This window comes from Capsicum annuum, chromosome 8, assembly GCF_002878395.1.
Source record: "Capsicum annuum cultivar UCD-10X-F1 chromosome 8, UCD10Xv1.1, whole genome shotgun sequence".
Lineage (NCBI taxonomy): Eukaryota > Viridiplantae > Streptophyta > Magnoliopsida > Solanales > Solanaceae > Capsicum > Capsicum annuum.
In genome coordinates, this window is record NC_061118.1 from 17,148,870 (window position 1) to 17,170,719 (window position 21,850).

Consider the following 21,850-nt stretch of genomic DNA (forward strand, 5'->3'; position numbering starts at 1 on the left):
CATGCACCAGTTAGTATTTTAGTGTCTTTTAGTTGGGAGTAGGATTTAACACCGAGCGAATGCAGGGATGGCAACTTCCCCTTCAGTTAAGTAAGGTCATTAGTAGCAGTCCCTGTGTTCCTAAACTATATAGCCAACATAGGATATGAGGGGTCACCCATCAGTTTAGGCTTAACTTTCTCTCAGGGGTCACCCATCAATTTAGGCTTAACTCTATGGATTTTTGGGACATCAGTTTAGTGATTACTATTATTCAGGTTCTATTTTGATGGCAAGGATAAAATAGATCTTCTCAATGTGGGTCAGACGTTGGACTTTATGATAGCTTCCATGGTTTATGTTAGTTGCATGATAGCTCTCACACTCTTAGTCAATATTTAGTGTACTTTTACTTCAGGTGTACTTGACTAAGTGTACAAAATTTTAGATGCTTAGTTTTATAGCTTTTAGTCTTTTAGATTTCAGATTTATCTCAGTAACATAATAGATATAATGTTAGTCTTGCATTCTCAGATAATATAATTTTCATGATTTCATGTTAAGTTATCTCATATTATTTAGTTAGTCCTTACCTTATATGTGTATTACTCCATAGTTTCAGTATAGTTATTCAGACTAAGTACAGTTCAATCTTATATAACCCAGTATTCATACAATACCATGTTTTATGGTCTTTTAACTTTAGTTCTACCTATATTATAAAAGTAAAGTTTTAAAAATTTGAGTTTAGTGATTCACCAGCTTATAAGATTATATTAGTACTAATGTTTTAAGATATTTAAACTTTTAGTCTACTTTAGTCTCTTAGTGAGTCTACTTACACTTAGCATGCATACTTTAAGATTTCATATAAAATCAGTTTACTTATTACATTCACCCCTGCTTACTTAGTACATAATAGAAGAACTAATCCATATATACGTCTATGTGGCTACATCTTTTCATAATATAGGTATGAATTATAGCCCATATGTCATGATCAAACAATTGCCATTTTTAGGCAACATGTGATGAGTTCTTCTACTTCGGGGACTTCAGTAATAGGTTGTTCATGTACTTTACTTTATTACTCATATGTATTGATTAGTGGTAACTATAGTTAAGTCCCAACTATCTATAGTCAGTTTAGTAGAGGCTTTATTGATGTGAGTCAGAGTCAGTCATTTAATTTTAGTTCTTTCTTTAGTTTTATAAGGTTTTAAATTGTATTAGTATTATATTTTCCCCATATTTTATCATGGTTGTATTTTTGAACATAAGAACTAACTATCTAATATATTATAAATTAGTTGCTTAATAGTATGCCAGTTCATGGGTTAGCTTGGGATCACTTGTAGTTTCAAGCACCGTGTTATGACTAGGGGATAGTCTCAGGTCATGACAAAACTTGGTATCAGAGCCCAGAGTTCAAGCATCATAGGGTGTCTATAAAGTTGTGTCTAATATTTTCTTACAGAACGATACAAAGATGTCTGTATTTTTCTTTGAGAGGCTTTAGTGAATTATAGAAATATTTCCCTTTTTTTTATGTCACAGATCATGCAGTAGTGCTGTTTTCTCAGGAAGTTATGAAGACTCTTATATTAATCTATTCATGCTAAATCCTCTTTATCCTTTAGGCAATAGAAATATTCAAGCTTAAATCCTTACAAATAGAGTTTCTCAGACAGTCCCCACAGATAGTTATGAGATTACACATAGACTCAAAAGTATCCCATTAGTGCTTTTAAGTTCCAAAGTTTGAAGGACTTCATTTATGTTCATGAAAATCTTGCACTAAGCAAAATTTAGATGTGCTTTTAGATCCCTTCTCAGAATCCTTTGATAGCATATAACCTAGAGTTAGAAAGAATGAACCCAAAAGTTTAACAGTAGTAATGGTGGGGATAGTGCTTGTCTATATTTAGTAGACTTTGTATTAATGGGGCTAGTCATATGAAAGGTGAATCATTAGGCTTGAAATAGTCATGCAAGAATTTAAGTTTATTAATTTGAAATTATATATTGTTGATATTGGGTTTATTGGTCTAATAGTTATTCTCATGGTTTAGATGTGATGTTAGTAGGATATGAAGAAATTTAGTATGGTTTATTAAAGGTTTGGGGATATCCATGTTTAGTATTAGAATCTAAGTTTGAATCTTTAAAGATTGAGCTAATAGAAAGTAGTATTAAAATTCTTGATAGTTTGAACTCTATGTATGGTGATACTTATTAAGATTCTAAGTTAGCCAGTGTTTAAATCTATTTTATGATGACCATTTGGGTTATATCAAGTTTAAAGTTATATCCCAGAAGGAAATACTAGTATGAAGTTTCACTTTTAGGTGTAGTCTTTAAGGTTGAGCTTATTATTTATGTGTATTGTTATATCTCGTACTCTATAGTAAAGTGATTGCAGTTCAGTTTAAATATATTAAAGAGGTCCATAGAATTATAGTGATGGCTTAAAGCTAAGGGGGAGATGATAGAATAAATAACCAAGTCAGGCTTTCAGGTTCTAGCAATGATGCCAAAGTATTATTGAACATTAGTAAGGGAGAAAGATACCCGACCCATTCTTATCTTTGTAAGAAGTTTGTACATTAGTCCTCACGATATATACTCATGCCTTACATGTCATATCCATGATCAATACTCATATACATGCACTTTTTATGGAATCATGTATGCTTCTAGTTTCTAGTATGAGGAGTTCCAGTTCATTCATCAGTACGAATCATGTTCCAAGAATTTATAAACTCCAAACCCAGGACATACAACTCATGACTCATGTACTTATGCTTTATAGCATGCTCAGTACCAAGTACTCATTACACACTATTAAAGACCAATGAAATTTAAATTTATGTGCTGTATGTCGTCAGTTTAGACCTCTTTGATGAATTCATATTATTGATACTCTATTTTCAGCCCTCAGTTATGTGTTAAAGTTATTCTTATATGCTTTAGGTCCTCATGTTCTAACCTTTCAATGACCTCTCCTCTGGTTAAGATAGTACTGATGAATTGTTGTTTAGATGAGAGAGAGTAAATATTTCTTATTGACGAAAGATTGTTGTATGCTTGTTATAGCTAAGACTGTAAGGGTGAATTAAGATTAAGGACAAGTGTTGATATATGTCATGGTTAGTTAAAATTTTATGTGTGTAATTTTCTCAAGAATAGCGCATGAAATTTGTTAATGATAGAGGTTTGGAGGATATGAGAAATATGATTTTATGGGTTTTTGTTTAGAAGTGCATATGTGGTTATAAAGATAGTCTTGAATGTCGTGTTGTATATATGTGGATGAAAGCATTGTACGTTAGTAAATGTCTAGTAAAAGGTTGAGTATAGTTGTTGAAGTGGTAATAAGAATTATTCATGAGATGAGGAGTTGTGAAAACACAGGGTGTATCGAATTCATGATTCAAACTAGTATTACAATATTATGTGTGCACTTTGTAGATTCGAGTAGGCTTAAACATAGTGAGAGAATTTAGTTCTGCTCAGACTTCAGTAGGCAGAGTTATTAGTGCCCATGTGAATATTTTAAATAGCCTTAAGTGAAGTGCAGTTTTGAAGTGGAATGTATAGTTGAGTGTAAGCTTTCAGCATAATTCAGTCTGTATAGCCAGCAATTCAGTTTAGCAGTTAGACAGATAAATTCCTACAGTTTTCCATCTTTCTATCTAGTCTTACTATTTGAAGTTCATAAGTTTGGCTATTCCAAGAGGTAATTTGTTCGTATCCATGTAAATTATGAATTCAGATCAGTTCATGAATCATGATTTAGATTTAGATATTTAGTCATGCTTTAGTTCATAAGTACATCATGCACTATCTCAGTCTTTCCTTAGTATTTAAACCAAGTCAGTATCATTCATGGGATGCACTATCCCAAAGGGGAGATGTTTTAATACCCTGAGCTTTCATGTCCTAAACCTCCCATCTTTTCTCCATGAAACTAGATCTAGCTGGAGTTAATGGTTACTCATAATTGGACTCTCTCGTTTCTATCTCAGCCTTATAACTATTCTGATGTCATTACTTGTATTTAAGAAATTAGTTCAGTTTATGATATTCAGTTCATGTATCATGTTTCAGACTCAGATATGCAATTATGTTCCTAGTCATGCATGTTTAGTATGTGATCGCAGTTGCCTTAGTTCAGTACTCTCAGTCTAACTAGTCTTATTTGAGGATGAATGTTCCCAAGGGGGAGATATTGTAATAACCCATACTAATTGTATCTCAATTAAGCTCTTAGTTTCATGCCTAAGGGGCTTAAGTCTTGAAATTTTCACTAAGTTTTGGGGACTTAGTCGTTTTCAATACTCCTAAACTTTGAGGATTTTAATTTTAGTCTTCTTGACCCCTGAGATATTAGTTTTGACTTAATTCATGTTCAAGGATGTAAGAAGTATGTCTCAAGGGAGTTTTAGATTTTTCAAACAATGTTTGGGTCACGTTTGGATCACGAATCTAGAAAGTAACCGCAATAGGGCTGCGACGCGGTGACATTCCCTTTGGCACATACATCGCATCCCCGTAAAGGTGTTTTTATCCAGTTCATGATTTATAATTTGAATGAATGTGTCATGATCATTATTCTAGCATGTGAAGTGCTTATTAGGTGATAACTGTTCATAGAAATCACTTAGAATAATGTTGAGCTAAGAGCCTTTGATTCGTCCAAAAGTTGGTATTCAATTCTACAAGGGTCAACTTTGAATGTATAAAACTTTGGATATATGTGGAATTTTTTAGATCAAAACCTACCAAACTGTATATATTTGAATTATCTTTCAAATGATACCGATTTGGTATTAATCGAATACCCGAGCGAAAAGTTATTGTCATTTTTGTCAGAACCACTAAGCCACCACGATTAGACTGCGACGTGATGAGCCTTTAATCCGCATTCCAGTTAAAAATATTTGGTTTAAATGATTTAGGGGAAATTGAGTCATCCCCCCCAACCCAATCGTTCATAACATGATTTGGGCATCAGTTAGGGCATAATTTTGCCCTCCTTCCCCAATTTTCCTCTTAAGAAAATCATTTCCTTTGCCCAAGAACAAATTCAATTCCTTTTTCCCCAAGAAATCAAGAATCCAAGTTTCCCAAGTTCAAGAATCTTCAAGGAAGCTTCAAAAATGGCGTTTCTTTCCCAATTTAAGAATCTTAAGGTATGTGGGAGTTCATCCATGGGTCCTCTTTCACCCATGGAGCCCTAAAACCCTTTTTCTGTTTTAAACTCTGAGCTTTTCATGTTTATGTTGAACTATCTTCATGAATCTCTTGTTAATTCAATTTCTAGTTAAGATTATAAGTGTTTTCAAGTGGAATGAGTTACAAAATGTTTTAAATATTATAGTTCCTATATCATGTTCAGTTGATTCAGAATAAATCACTAATTTATGATTTTAATTATGTAATCATTCTATTTTCTCATATTAAAAAGAATTCTCATGTTTAAAGTCATGATCTTCACGTGTTTGATTAAATTCCATGTTTGGGTCTTTGAACCATAATCACTTAATATAGTATTTCAAGTTTGATATCATATTTTATATCTATTCAGTGTTGGTGGGTTATGAACACCTGATACCTATCTAATTTACACAAATTTAGCTTTCCAAGTACTCAGACAGTTAATCTATGAATCTTACCAGTATAGTCAGATATTCATATTCATGATGAGCATTATCAGTTTATATGTTAATAATTATCTAGAAGCAGAATGCATGCTATTTTTAGAATACCATGACCTGAGCTTATCAGTTATCAGTTATCAGTGCATGCACTAGTTAGTATTTCAATGTCTTTTATTTGGGAGAAGGATTTAGCACCGAGCGAATGCAGGGATGGCGGCTAACACATCTGTTAGGCAGATTCGTTAGTAGCAGTCCCGGTGTTCCAGAACTATATATCCAGCATAGTATTTGAGGGGTCACCCTTCAGTTTAGGCTTGACTCCCCAGTCTTTTGGGACATTAGTTTAGTGATCACTACAGTTCAAGTTCTATTCTGATGGCAAGGATAGAACAACCCTTCACAACGTAGGTCAGATGTTGAACTCCATAATAGCTCACATAGTTTATGTTGGTTACATTATAGCTCCCAAAGTATCAGTCAATATTCATTGTATTTTCAGTTCAGGTTTGCTTGAATAAGTGTACAGACTTTTAGATACTCAATTTTACAGCTTTCAATCTTTCAAATTTTAGATTTATCATAGTAAAATAATAGATATACACTTAGTATTGCATTCTTAGATAATAGAGTTTTCACGCATTCATGCTTAGTTAGCTCATGTTGCTCAGTTAGTCCTTAACTTATATGCATAGTACTCTACAATTTTAGTCCAGTTATTTAGACGAAGTACAGTTCAGTCTTACATAACCTAGTATTCATACAGTATCCATGTTTTACTGTCGTCCAGCTTCCGTTCTACTCATATTATAAAAGTAATGTTTTAAGAAACTAAGTGTACTGATTCACTAGCTTATTAGATTATGTTACTATTTATGTTTTAAGATATTTCATCTTTTAGTCTATTTTAGTCTCTTGTTAAGTCAACTTACACTTAGCATACATGCTTTAACATTTCATATAAAATCAGTTTTACTGATTGCATTTACCCCAGCTTACTCAGTATATTTCAAAAGTACTGATCTGCATATACATCTTTGTGGCTACATTGTTTAATAATATAGGTACCAATTGTAGTCCACACATCATGATTAGACAGTTGCAGTTTTCCAGGCAACAAGTGATGAGTTCTCCTACTTTAGGGACTTCAGCCAGGTGTTGTTCATGTACTTTTCTTTATTACTCATATGTATTGATTAATGGTAGCTGGAGTCATGTCCCTGCTATCTACAGTTATTATAGTAGAGGCTTCATAGGTGTCACTCAGAGTCAGTCATTTAATTTCAGTTCTCTCTTCAGTTTTACCAGATTATAAATTGTATTTGTATTATATTTTCCCCAGATTTTGTCATGATTTTATTTCTGCATAGCATAACTAGCTATTTAATATATTATAAATTAGTTTCTTAATAGTATGCCAGTTCATGGGTTAGCTTGGGATCACTTGTGGTTCCAAGCACCATGTTATGACTAGGGGGTAGTCTAGGGTCGTGACACTAAATCAGCAAAATAACTTAGAAAAGGACAAAATCTCTCTCGATTGAACTAAATAGTAGTGGTAAAAGAGTGGATAAACAACGAACCAAAATCAATATTTTTATAATTCCCAAAATATCATATCTAGGTTAAACTTATAAATCATTAAATAAGGCTGTATAATTCCCATTATTAAAGAATCTATTCTAAAACTAAAAAGTGAAAGTAAACTCCTTTTCTAAAAATAATAGTAAAATCGTGGTTTTGGTTGGAAACATAATACTAAGTGACCATGCATGTGCCTAAAATTCTGCATGCCATTACCAGTATGCAAATAATATAACAATTAGTGCCTAAGAATCTATATACTAGAATCACATCTCAATCACTACGTCAAATGATAAATCATATACTATGGAATCATTAATATCAAACTATGGTTAACATGATTTTAGTTAAGGGTAAAAGGGTCCTATATCCATAAAAAGTATTTCATCCTGAGGGTCGTGTCACCTTTCGAGTCCCAAATTTTCTAAATAGGCTAAGTCATGATGTACTAGTCATAAACATATCCTATACTCCTTACATATCATGAAATCCATACTATATATAATCTCCTAGAGAAAAATAGACTAAACCCTATATCGATGTTGAATCGTAATTCTTGAATTATCCATAAATCGTTCGTCTTTAATCCATGATCTTCAAATACTACCACACTGTCAAAATAATAATTTACACATCATAGAAATTAAATAATACCTATATTTCTATAAAAATATTCAGGTCAAAATTGAGTTAAGAACGATTCCACAGGGCCCGCAAATGCAATAAAATTGAATTTATCACGAGGCTCCTCGAAGGATAAGGAATGTATGCTCCAAATGGAGCTCAAATTAAGGAACAAATCAGCCCCCAAAGTTAACAATTTGATGGGGAAATATAACAGAAAATGATCAAGAGGTTTGGAATTATTTTACCTTAGCATTAATGAATAATTTTGCACAATTTTCGATGTTTCAAGCTCCAACAATGGCAGAAAAGGGATTTTGAATCACTATTTAAGTTCAAAATTATGAAAAAAATAAATGTCTACTCTTGGAAAATGAGAATATGATGTTATAATCACATAGACCATCATTATATGAGAAAAACATATCGAGAATCATTAAAAACAAAATTGTGTAGCTCCTAAAATACCAAAAATACAAAACAGATTCAATTTAGGTCTTATACTCAGCGATGGTTGCTTAAGTGACACTTTTTTCTATTAAGTAAGTGGTTAAAGGGTCAAAATACCGCTTAAGAACCCAAATGGTTGCTTAAGAGACCCATTTAAATAGTCAATAGCCGCTTAAGCGGCAACACCAACATGAACAACTTTTGAAACTTTTTTGGACCCTCGATACACATCTGAAACACTATGAACATGACCAATAGTTCAAATTGATCATAAAACATGTTACGAATATAATGGATTAAAAAATTTTAAGGAAAAATGTCATTTCAAATAATTTTTCTCCCAAGATCTCTATTAGGCTATTTTAGCTAATTTTCGTCTAAACATTGAAAACAAAATATAAAGGCTTGGGACCTATAATGACCCTCCTGGTCATTTCCTTGATTATACACATTTTTGTCCTTTCAAGCCTTCCTACAGTAGCTGCAGGTCATATATGCCATGCCAAAAATGTTAGTTTGATTATTAGATAGTTCATTTGGGTTTTAGGCTCATTCCTATTTTAGAGCTTTCGATGTTAAGAATTTGGTCTTGAATGAAAAATCCTAGTAAACAACCTTGAATGAGAATTCTAATAGTTCTATCAGATCTGCAACATTGATTTTAGGCTAGGGGGACTTTTGGTTCAATTCATATAGCTTTTGGACTAATTTTGGGCTATTAGGTGGATTTTATGAAAATAGAACTATAGGAGTAGGCACCGCATTTAGTCAAAACGATCTTGGATTAAAGTTTCAAGGGTTCCATTGAGTCCAGAATATCAAAGTTTTAGGGTTCCAAATGAATCTCGAGCACCCAATTAGAGCCCATTTTAGACTTAGCAAAATCTAGTGCCCGACATAGTCTGGTGCAACCGCTTAAGCGAACCTTTAGCCTCATGAGTGGTAGTTTTCTTAGCGAGCCTTATACATTTTAGCGGTTTGGCCAGTTGGTTGAGGTTCACTTTAGCGGTCAAGGATCACTTAAGCAAACATTGCTTTAGAGTCTATGAAACTAGTTTAGCGATGCCTGGGTTCCATGGACTAACCATTTTAGAGGACTTGTTCCGCTTAAGTGGTTTCTGCTTAAGCGGACAAGTGACCGCTGTAGCGGCACCTAGGGATTGTTAAATCCCCTTTATTCATCTAATTTCCCAACATTTTCCCACCATTTTTGTAGCTTAAAGAGATGGAAAGAGTGGGCAATCATCAATTAAAACTAAGGTAAGTTAGCCTAACACTCCTTGGTCATATCCAGTTATTTTCCCTATCAATTTTCATCCCATTTAATTATATATTCTTAGAAATTATGTCTTCAAATTCCTAGACTTTAAGGGCTGATTTGGGCCATGATTTATGCACCATGTGTGCTCAATTTTTTAGCATACATTCCTTGTCTTTTGAGGGTCTTCATGATGGATTTAATTCTGGATTTCATATGTAGGCCTTGCGTGTCCGTTCTTGATCTAAATTCTAACCCGGCCATTTATATATGTCATAACCCAATTTAGGATCCATGATGACACCTACTAAATCCTACTAGTAGGTGAGCCAATACCATAACCCAGAGCTAAATAAATGGGTTAATTTGGTAAGGAATTCCCATTATAGGCTAAATTCAATGAACACAAGTTATAAATAAATAAAGTGTTCTAAAATATAAAAACAATCATGCCAATCCCATGACCTGGTAGAGCTAGTGCAAGAGTACCTAATGTTATTAATACAACCCAAAAGTCTTAGAATATAGTTAATACACCTGTCTCGATACAAAAACTAAATAAAAATAAGATAGAGTACAAATGGACGACTCAAAACTCTAAGAGCTCACCCTATCTCCGAAAGATTAACTTTGCATGAACAATGGTCAACGACGATAGATAGTGCTCGGATATGCACCAAAAAGCTGCAAAAGTGTTGTATGAGGACTAAAACAATGGGTACTTGGTAGGAATCATCAATCAACTTAACTAAATCATGATATAAATATGATCTAATGCAAGATAATCGTAACAACGTCAATGTATAAAATCGAACCTAAATCATCTCCATCATCACTATTCATAATAAGTAATTAAACTGAAATAAAAAAATAACATAAGGTGTCTACACATACTAATATCACCATTCATAGGAAATAGCTAATTAGGAATCATAATGCATCATAAGGCATTAACACAAGGAAACACCCATACAAAGATGGCTCCCATACGCCAAATGGTGCATAAAGTAAAGAACTCATCACAACATCCCATACTACTGGAGAGTACACACAAGAGAAGCATAAAGGTATTTAACCGACACATATACAAACCTCATCATTATTCAATCATTTTCCCATAAAATCATCAATCGGTCATTTACCAAACTTTCATTAATTACCAACTTTAACCAAGTGCCCGTATTCCATACTATTATCATCATTTAGCAATCTTAGCATCCATATACACCAACCACAATTTATTAGCTAGTCATATCTCATTAACTAATCCATTTTACATACTAGCCATCCTGAAACCTCTAGTTGTTATTTAAAAACTATTTACCACATAACCTCTATTCCTGGGTTATCATCTAGCTATTATTCACGAACAAACCCATACTTGGCAACTAGGCATCGTTTATTAACTAGTAATCATCATTGACCTAATCATCATTATCAACAAATCATTGTGGCTACTAATCAATGTTAGTATTAATCATTATTATCTATAACCATCATTATCACTAGCCTTCAGTACCACTATTCATCATTTTAGCTAGTGTTCGAATATCCATTAGTCATCATTAGCATCTTAGATAATACCTATCATTAATCCTCATTTAATATCAAGCATCAACTATATCACATACAAGAACTTATCACTAGTGGTCTATAATAAGCATCCATAATATACAACAACATACACAAATTACACATAAGTATATAAATAAGCATGTGATTTCCATACATAGGGCTAGCCGGACTCGACCCAATAGATGTACACATAGGAACATCAATTTAATCATCCTTTTGCCTTAATGGGTACATATCATCATAATCAATATCCTCCGACCGTGTCGGTTATTATTGACCAATCATAATATCCTCTTTTCTTACCGAGTATCATCATCATCACAACATCTTCCAATCTTATCGGGTATATATCATCATAATAACATCCTACAGCTTTTGGGCATCATCACATCATCATAATATCCTCCGACCACGTTGGGTATAATTATATCATCATAATCTCCTCTAGCAATGTCGAGTATCAATATAAGTGCATAATTATAATCGGTCGCAACATCTATTACACAAGCAATTTATAAGGAAGTTTTATGATTTCAAGCATAATTAGAAACATAACTTCCAATAATTTAATAAGCATAAGTTATAATCGTAATTCATTATATCATTGCTAAAATTATCATAAAAAGTGTTCTCAAGCATGATTTCTAGCATATATTGTTGGTATGATCAATATCATATGAAATATCATGAGCGGTGACCTATTAGTAGCATACTCAATGACCTATCATTAGCAAAAGATAGTCTATCAATAACTTTACCAATAGCTAATCCATGGAATAATTTGTAGCTTACTCATAGCATAGTCAATAACATGATTTAAGGCTTAGGCAATATCCTAGCCAAGGGATCATTCAATAATGTATTTTCGGAAGCCCAATCAATAGCCAAACAATAGCTCAACATGAGCTTAGCCAATAACTCACATGCATGGCACAATCGATGAGAAATTACTTCTAATGTCATTCATCATAACCAACAAGTGCCAAGCGTTCCTCAGCCTCTCCTTAAAAGGGCATTCTTTATACATTTAACAAGCGTATAAGGGTTTCAGGAGAACTATATCAATCTTGGCTTTAAGAGCCCATTTTTAAATCCCCAAAATACCTTTTAAGTCCATTTCTATCCCGAACTAGGCTAAGGTATCTAAATTAACTCTTAGATGTATAGTAAGCCACCATTAACTCCAAGGAAGAGATTTTACCCAAGTTCTATTACTAAGTCTATTAGAACTAAAGCAACCCCATTACAATAAGCAACTAAGGCCAATCTTGCCCTAAACATGAGTGATAAGGTCACTCCTATCTAACTAGAGTAATTCTAAGCATTCTCAAGCTAAACATGAGATATCAAGTCTAATCCATTAAGATTCAAGGAAACAAACTAAGCATTTCACTCTAAGGGTCTCAAATGACCTAAAGGATTCAACTAATCCCAAGTCTTGCACATCATTAAACCAACACCTAAAACCCACCTCAATGCAAAATAAAGCTCAAAAAACAATAAAATTTTGCTTTTCCTTTCCCAGAAGCTTCTTCAAAATGCTAAGCTATCAAACATATATTCTACTTACCAATACGAAAATATTGATATCCATATTTCACCCTTGTGCTTCATGTCCAAAAATCATGCAAAAAACCTCAATGTGGGTCATACTCATGGAAAAACACATTTCCAAGACCAACACAACATGATATCAAGCTCATGGAATATAAACCCTTAAAAAATGGGTAAAAACCAAGCTAAGTTTGGGCTAAACTCAAGCCCTAAAGGATTTGGGGATTTGGTAAAAAAATCAAGAATTCAAGCATGAATTTGAAGGATTCTTACCATAAATCTAGAGATATTCACAAAAATATATGTTAATAAAGCTCCCAAGTCACCCCCAAGACTCAATACTAAGTCATCAAACTCTTTCAGGGTTATGGGCTCTCAAGAATGAGAGTAAAATAACCAAAACACAGCCTAAGGGGTCGTTTTATACCTATGCCAGGTAATTAGTTTTGGAAATCGCATTATAGCATATGCAATAGCACTACTTGAGTACATGAGCAGGAATGGCGATCGCCATCCTCCCTTGTGTGATCACAGTACTTGCTTTTAGCACAGCTGACAGCTAAAACTTAGAAAAATTCAAAGTTTCCCCCAATATCTCGGGATTCAATCAGAATCCAATATACGTAAGTGAATTATGTAGCCACATTATTCAATGTTTTAGATGTAATGGTGTAATCTTATTTTCCTTTCGAGGTCATTTCAACCAAATATGAACCTACACCAATATTTCTAATTTTTTAACTTTCCAACCAATAGGTCAAAATGAGCTCGGGTGCATCAAGACCTCAACCAAAGTTCCACCTAGCTTAAAATCGTGATTTTTGATCTACTGGCACAGTCAAAATTTGCATCCAAGATTGTTTAATTGAAGTTTTTAACTGGTGGCTATTTGAAACAACTGAAGACTTCAAAATAAGGAATTGGCTCTAAAAACCAAATGAACTTCCTGGCAACCAAACTATCACCTTCAGCAAGTCATAAATTATTTGGGGTAGCTATAGAAAAGCTCTAATGGTGAAAATAAGTGAAAATATGAAAAATGACCGAAGGGTCATTATAATAGCCACTACTAAAGGAACTTCCATACCTAAAAGTTATAGAAGGGGAAGTAACCGCATATCTTGAACAAGTGAGGATACTGGGCCGGTATCTCATTCTCAATCTCCAAAGTGTCCTCCTCTACTGGGTAGTGTCTCCATTGAACCTTAACTATAGGGATCTCTCTATTGAGTAATTACCTTGCATCACTAGCCATAATAAGCACCGGCTCCTCTACAAAGGTCAAATGCTCATCCAACTAGACTGAGTCCCATCTTAGCACATAAGAAGGATAGATACTATATTGCTGCAACATAGAGATATGGAAAACTGAATAAATAACAACAAATTTAAAAGTAAAGCTAACTCATATGCTACCTCACTAACTGCATGGAGAATATTAAAAGGTCCAACATATCTCAAAATGAGCTTACTCTTCCTCCATAATCTCATCACACCTTTCATAGGCAATAGGCGGAAGAATACATAGTCTCCAACTCCAAACACAAAGCACGAAGCCTATGATCTGCATAGGACTTCTACCTTCTCTGAACTACTTTTAACCTATCCTGAATCACCTCGATACTATACAACCACTCCTGGAGAATATCTGTACCTTAGGGAATAACCTCAAAAATCTCAAACCATCCAACCAAAGAATGACACAACCTACTATACAAAGCCTCAAAAGGTTCCATATCAATACTCGAATGATAGTTGTTGTTAGATGCGAACTCTGCCAAGGCTATGTGATGCTCCCACTGGCCTCCAAAATCCATAATGTAGGCTTAGAGAATGTTCTCAAGAACTTGAATAATCTGCTCTGACTGACCATCGATCTTCAGATGAAAGGTTATACTCAATTCCACCGAGTGCCTAGCTTCTCTTAAAATGCTCTCCAAAACCTTAAAGTAAACATAAAACCATGGTCTAAAATGATAGAAATGGGCATCCTATGCAAATGGACTTTCTCCCGAACAAAGATATGGGCTAATCTCTCACCAACGAAAATCATCTGAATCCTAATAAAGTGTGCTGACTTGGTCAAATTGTCTATAATGACCCAGATACCATCAAAACCATGAGGAGATCGAGGAAAATCACTAACAAAATCCATGGTAATTCATTCCATTTTTTACTCGAGAAAGGATAACCTCTGAGTTAAACCACCTAGTTGATGCTCGGCCTTTACTTGCTAAAAACAAAAGCAACGAGCTATGAAGTCTTCCACATCTCACTTCATACCACTCCACAAATAATGCTATCTGAAATCTCTATACATCTTGGTTGTGCCAGGGTAAATTTAATAAATAAAGTTGTGAGACTCATGGAAAATCAACTGAATCAAGTCATCAAGCTGAGGAACACAAATACGACTATTAAACCAAAAGATACCCTCCTAAGTAAGGGTGTCCCTCTCGGCTTACCATTCAACACTTGATCATGAAGGAAGCAAATCCTTCTATCCTTATATTGACGATCATAAATCTGCTTAAATAGTATGGACCTCGCCTCCATACTTGCAAAAATCCTCCTAGGATATGAAATATCAAGGCGAGCTATTAAGTTAGCTAAGGAATAAATATCCCATTCTAACAACCTCTGAGAGGCTAAAATACAAGCCAAGCTACCCATAATCACTTCCTTACAAATCAAGGCATTTACAACCATATTTTCCTTACTCAGATGATATAATATAGAAATATTATAGTCCTTAAGCAACTCCATCTATCTATACTGTCGATTATTAAGCTCTCTCTAGGTCTAAGAAGTTGAAGGCTATGATGATTGGTGAAAATCCCATAATGCACACCCTAAAAATAATTCCTCCAAATCTTTAGCATAAAAACTTTCGCCGCAAACTCCAAATCATGAGTGGGGTTGTTGCGCTCATACACCTTAAGGTGCCTAGAAGAATAAGCAATAACATGGCCTTGCTACATCAAAACACAACCCAAAACAATGGTAAAAGCATCACAAAACATAGTGAATCCTTCAACCTAAAAAAAAAGCTAATAGAGTCGCTGAAGTAAGACAGTCCTTGAGATTTTAAAGCTCGACTCACACTTCTTAGACCATCAGAAGGGAACCTCACTCCAAGTCAATCTGATCATAGGGGCTGAAATGGTAGCAAAACCCTTGACAAAGAGCCTATAATAACCAATCAATCCAATAAAGCTATGAACCTTAGTTAGAGATACAGGTCTAACCTAATTACGAATCACATCAATCTTCATAGTGTCTACTATAATCCCTGCATTAGACACCATATTTCCATGAAATGACACTGAATTAAGCCAAACATACACTTGGAGAACTTTGATAAAAGCAAACAATCTCTCAAACTCTAGAGAACAAACCTAAAATACTGTGCATGCTCCTCACTACTCCTAAAATGCATAAGGATGTCACCAATCAATACAATCACAAAGGAGTCCAAATAAGTCTTGAATAATTGATTTATCAAATCCATGAATACGGATGGGGTATTATTCAATCCAAAATACATTATTAAGAACTCATAATGACAATAACATATCCTAAAAGCTTTCTTTGAGACATTCTTAGACTGAATCATCAACTGGTGGTAACCAACCTCAAATTAATCTTAGAAAACATAGCTACACCCTGAAGCTGGTCAAACAAATATTCAATGCAAGGCATACGATAGTAGTTTTCCAACATCATCTTATAAAGCTGCCTATAATCAATGCACATACGTAAGGAACAATATTTGTTCTTCAGAAACAAGATAGGAGCTCCTCAATGAGAAACACTCGGTCTAATAAAACCCTTACTAAGAAGTTCATAAAGTTGAAAATTCAACTTCTTAAGTTTTGTAGGAGCCATACAGTAAGGTGACATAGAAATAGGTTGGTTGCCAAGCTCGAGATTAATAACAAACTCAATTTCACAGATAGGGGGAATACCAGGTAGGTTAGTAAGGAACACATTAGAAAACTCACAAATAATAAGAACAAAGTCAAGCGACTGACTCTCCATACTAGTATCATAAATATAAATGCAATAAGACTTGAAACCCCTCAAAATAAGTCTATTAGCACACATATAAGAGATAATCCCCATTGTCTTGCAACTAATAGCTCCCTTCCATGCAATTAGGAGTATACTAGGCATGGGTATGGTACCAGTCTTGGCAAAATAATCCATGACTACATGATGGTGGGATAACCAATCAATGCTTAGAATCAAATCAAAATTCATAATATCAAGAATAATTAAATTTGAATATGTATCAACATCACTAACTATCACTACACATGATCTGACTCGATCAACTACAAAAGAATCTTCAACGAAAGTAGATACACATAATGGCATAGATAATAAATCATTAGGAAACGCCAATCATGGTGCATAATAAGTAGAAATATAAGAACAAGTGGATCCAAAATCAAATAAAGCAAGGAATAAGTAGCAGCACACCAAAATCAAATCCAAGAATTGATGGAAAACCTGATTCATAAGATCCATAAATGTTGCCATGGCATTAGTCAAACTAAAGGACATCACCAAAAACTCAAAGTAACCATACCGCATTCGGAAGCAGTCCTAGGGATATCTATAGCCCTAGTATTCAACTAATGATAACCCATTCGAAGATCAATCTTTGAAAAGAACTTAGCATTCTTGAGGTGATCAAATAGATCATCAATCTATGGAAGGGGATACTTACTCTTCATGGTCACCTTATTTTATTGGTGATAATCAATACACATCGAAGGGACCCATCCTTATTATGTATGAAAAGAATAGAAGCACCCTACGGAGACACACTTGGGAGGATAAACCCCTTGTTAAGAAGATCTTTCAACTACCCTTGAGTTCTTTTAATTCAGCTGAAGCTATTGTGTAAAGTGGGATAGAAATAGGATGAGTGTTGGTAAGAAGATCAATCCTAAAATTAATTTTGATCAACCCCAAAATTAATTTTCCAATCGGGAGGAACACCAGGAAGATCATCCAAAAATAGCTCAGGAAATTCACAGATCACAAGACTGTCTGCAAAGAAGGACTTTCGGATCTAGAATCCTTAACATGCATTAAGTGATAGAGGCACCCTTTAGAAACCAATTTTTAGTCTCTAAGATATGAAATGAACCTTTTCTTAGGTACTAGGTAACTATCCTCCCATTCAATTACTGGCTCATTTGGAAAATAGAAATTGATCATTCGGGTCTGACAATCAAGATATGCATAGCACGAATGCAACCAATCCATCCCCAAGTCCACTATGTAACACTATCAGGTTTACCAAGGTCTCTCTACCATAAATCGACATCACACAAGTCCTATAGGCCCTTCTAGCTATGATGGAGTCAGCCACCGGAGTAGGCACAGTAAAAGGGTCTGAAATACATTCAGGATCAAAACCAAAATGGATAGCCACATAAGGGGTCATATATGAGAGGGTAGACACAGGATTAATTAGACAATATACATCACAAAAGAAAAGTTTGAGCATACTAGTAACAACATCGGGGGGCGCCTCAGAATCTTGGTGGGTGGCAAGAGCATACAGACAGTTTTGACTAGTGATAGAGCCAAAACCAAACACAACACTTTTTGGTGCAAGAGCTGATAAATTAGCAACATGTATCTTATTTGCCCAAGAAAAAACCTTAGAAGGACAATCCCTCTATATATGACTGATTTGACCATATTTAAAGCACTTGTTCTTCCCCTTTTCACAAACACCACGGTAAACCTAACCACAGAATATACAAGAAGGATATGATAGAGTTGACTAAGCCCCACTATCCTGAGGCTGGGATCCTTGTGATCTAAATCATCTATTATACAGAGAATGATGATCACCTGATGTCATTGAATAAGAAGCACTAGTCGTAATGTAAGAGCCAGAGTTTCACCATTTCTTAGACCATTTTCCCATCTCTATCATTTTGCTGTTGAGCTTTACCCTGATCCGAATAGCAAAACTTTTATTTTTCCTTTCACTCATCTTTGCTTGCTTCTTTTTTTGCTCTTCCACTTATTGCATCTACACCAAAATTCTAGTGATGTCCGTATCTTTGTTCAATAAGGTATCCTTGTTCTCCAAAATCAACTCATGGGATAACCAATAGGTAAAATTCCTCATTCTAGCCCTCATGCTAGACACCAATTCAGGAGCATAATTCTACAGTTGATGAAACCTCAAGATATACTCCTTTACTATCATCTTGTTTTGCTTCAAATTCATGAATTCCTTGGCCTTCATGTCCCTTAACTTAGGAGGAAAGAAGTGATAAAGAAAGGCACTAGAGAAATTGTCCCATAATGCAAACTCAACATCATCTCCCCTAGACTGGTCCTACTCCTCATATCACTGATATGCTATATCCTCCAACTAATAAGTTGCAAACTCTACACCCCGACATCAATAGCGTGCATCACATGGAAGATCTTTTCCATGTCATCAATGAAATTTTAAGGATATTTTTCAACTTTAGAACCACTAAAAATAAAAGGACTTAAACTTATAAATTGGCCAACTTTAGTGGTCTTGAAAGATGGAACAACCAAAGGAACACGCTCAGTCTGAAAGGCCACCAACTGGGTAAGAAAATTAATCAACTGGTGAAACTCAGCATTAGACATGTTGGCCTGGGTTGCCTGGTGAAGGATAGGGGGAACTGGTAGAGCTCCCTTAGGGAAATCAGAAGTAGCAACCCTCGACTGGGTCTGAACTCCTAGAGTAGGATAAGCTCCATCCATATTGTCCTCATACAGGACATAAAAGTTTTCATGAACATCAGATCATCTGGGAGGAATGATCTAAAAAGATAATAGATGGAAATTAGAGGAAATTCAAGACCTTAAACTCTATATCTTGAAATTGAACGAGAAAGGTAAATATTCCTAAATGCCTCGTACTCTTTCCCTTATAAGTGTTGTGCGCTATAAACCCATAAAAGATCCTCTACCTTGACATGGCTTTGTGGACACCTAATGACACCAAACCTAGTCTCTGATACCATATTTTCCATGACCCAAATCAGGCCTAGCATAAAGGGGAAATTTGTAAACACAATTTCCCTTAATATTAGATAAATTCCAAATATATAATAAGGTAAATTCAAAGAATAAAGGGTACGTCAATAACTGATAACCATGGAGTAGCCAAAACAACTTATTAGCATCGCCTAATTCAACAGTAATCTAAGCAAGCCTTCTAACGCAGGAACCAAAAACCAATCTTGGTTGGGACATGTCCCCCACTCTGACAGATGACAATGATAATAAAAATGATAATGTTAATGATAATGAAACTCTCAAATTAAGTCTATGATAATAACTAATGAAATGTCTATGTCTTCTAATGTATAAAAGCTTACCACTTCACCATAATGAACAAACAAACCAAGCTGATCCACCTAACTCTACTCAGGAAAAGTAGAGGTATCTTCAGTGCCTGCATTGCGTAGGGATACATTTCCTAGAGATGGTTAGTAGGGTGAACTCTATCATATAATTCGGGTATAAGGATAACATAATGTCATTAGAATAGTTCAAAACCATTCAAAACCAATGCACATAATCAAATGCATATACATAGATATATATATATATATATGTATATCATATGCCAGGATAGGGAACAAGGCTTAACATGCACTTTAAAATTTAGCCTAGATTGTATAGCTCAATCATCATAACATAAAAAGGCACTCATGAGTTATATGGGCCCAGATCTCCGCCAGATGGTAGGGACCCAGTATATGTGACTGCATAAACCAAAAGGTATATATATGTGCTATAGGGGACTAAAACCTCTTGGCATATCAAGATGACACGAGAACCAAATCATATAATAAGATGTAGGGGACTCAAACCTCCCAGTCAAATGATAATAATAAAGAGAACTCAAACCACTAAGTCATATAGACCCTTGTGTTGGGAACTACGATTTCCAGTATTGGTCCTTTAAGACCTTTACTTTCATGACTCAGCTACACAACCCTCATTAAATCCCAAATAAAATAATTAGCACATACATTATCATTTGTTGAACAATGATATACATTCAGGCATACATTGTTGGTATCTTCATACCAACTCACTTGCAAGGTAATATCAAAATGCCAGACCAATTATCATCACTTGGGGAAATTCACAACCCCCTTGGTTCAACTATACATAAACTTAGGGAAGTATAGAATCCCTTAGGGTTCAATCAAAAATCATTGTACTTTATTGACTTTTCATATTATGCAATAGTTTAAGAGTAGTTCAATATGCATACTTTTTATATTCAAAATCAAATTTCACAATATGATGTTGGGGTAATAACAACTTTAAAAGTCATAAGTTAAGGGAATCGCAAACCCTGGTTCATTCGCCATTCTCATGCATTAATTTTATTTTAAAACCACCATTTAAACGTAACCCATGTAGGGACAAATATGAAACATCACATAAACAACAATTGTTCAAGACCCTCTACCCATGTTTTCAAAACCTACCTTAATACTATGTGAACAACACTTTAAAGCTCATGCTTTCAGAAAATTAATAATTAGGGAAGTGTAACATGCCTGAAATACCAAGTTTCACGAAAAGAATTCAATCCTTGAGCCCTTGGATGGCCTACTTTTTAAAAACCTAAGCATGGATGCTTAAGAGAATTTAAGAGAGATTTAGGAGCGTTTGAGTACGTTATGTATAGAAACAACCCTTATTAAGTTCTTTATGAACGTGGGGTTTTAATTGAGTAATAAGGGAATTTTCCAAAGTGCACTCAATTTAAAAGCTAGAATTTTATCATCAGTGACTAAGGGTCACTATACAACTCTTATAGACTCATTATGAATGGTCACCAAAAATCGTAGCCAAGATAGTTCAAGGAACTCACAATCTGTTTACCCTATGACTCAACCTATATGACTCATAATGGGACCCTACGACTCCTAGGGTCTATTTATAGTAAACCTAACAACCATTCAGGTTATACACTAGACACCCTAAGATTTAAACCCAATGCCTCATAACGAGTCCTTATGACTCGTAGAAAGCCACTAATACTCTGAGCAAAACTCTATCACACACTTTCTAAATTGGCTATAATTTGGTCCAATGACTCATTAAAGGAATCATAATAAGGACA

The 21,850-nt window shown here is 34.6% G+C and overlaps 1 long non-coding RNA gene across 1 annotated transcript in view; it reads right to left on the reverse strand.

Annotated features, from left to right (window-relative positions):
* Positions 1–252: 252 nt before the first annotated feature.
* The window catches only part of LOC124886552, a 38,527-nt gene continuing 16,929 nt past the window's right edge, over positions 253–21,850 (reverse strand). The window contains exons 2-3 of the long non-coding RNA XR_007043907.1: positions 20,082–20,158; positions 253–10,239 (exon numbers count right to left, since the gene is read on the reverse strand). This is a non-coding gene — a long non-coding RNA (uncharacterized LOC124886552). The remainder of the gene's footprint in view (positions 10,240–20,081; positions 20,159–21,850) is intronic.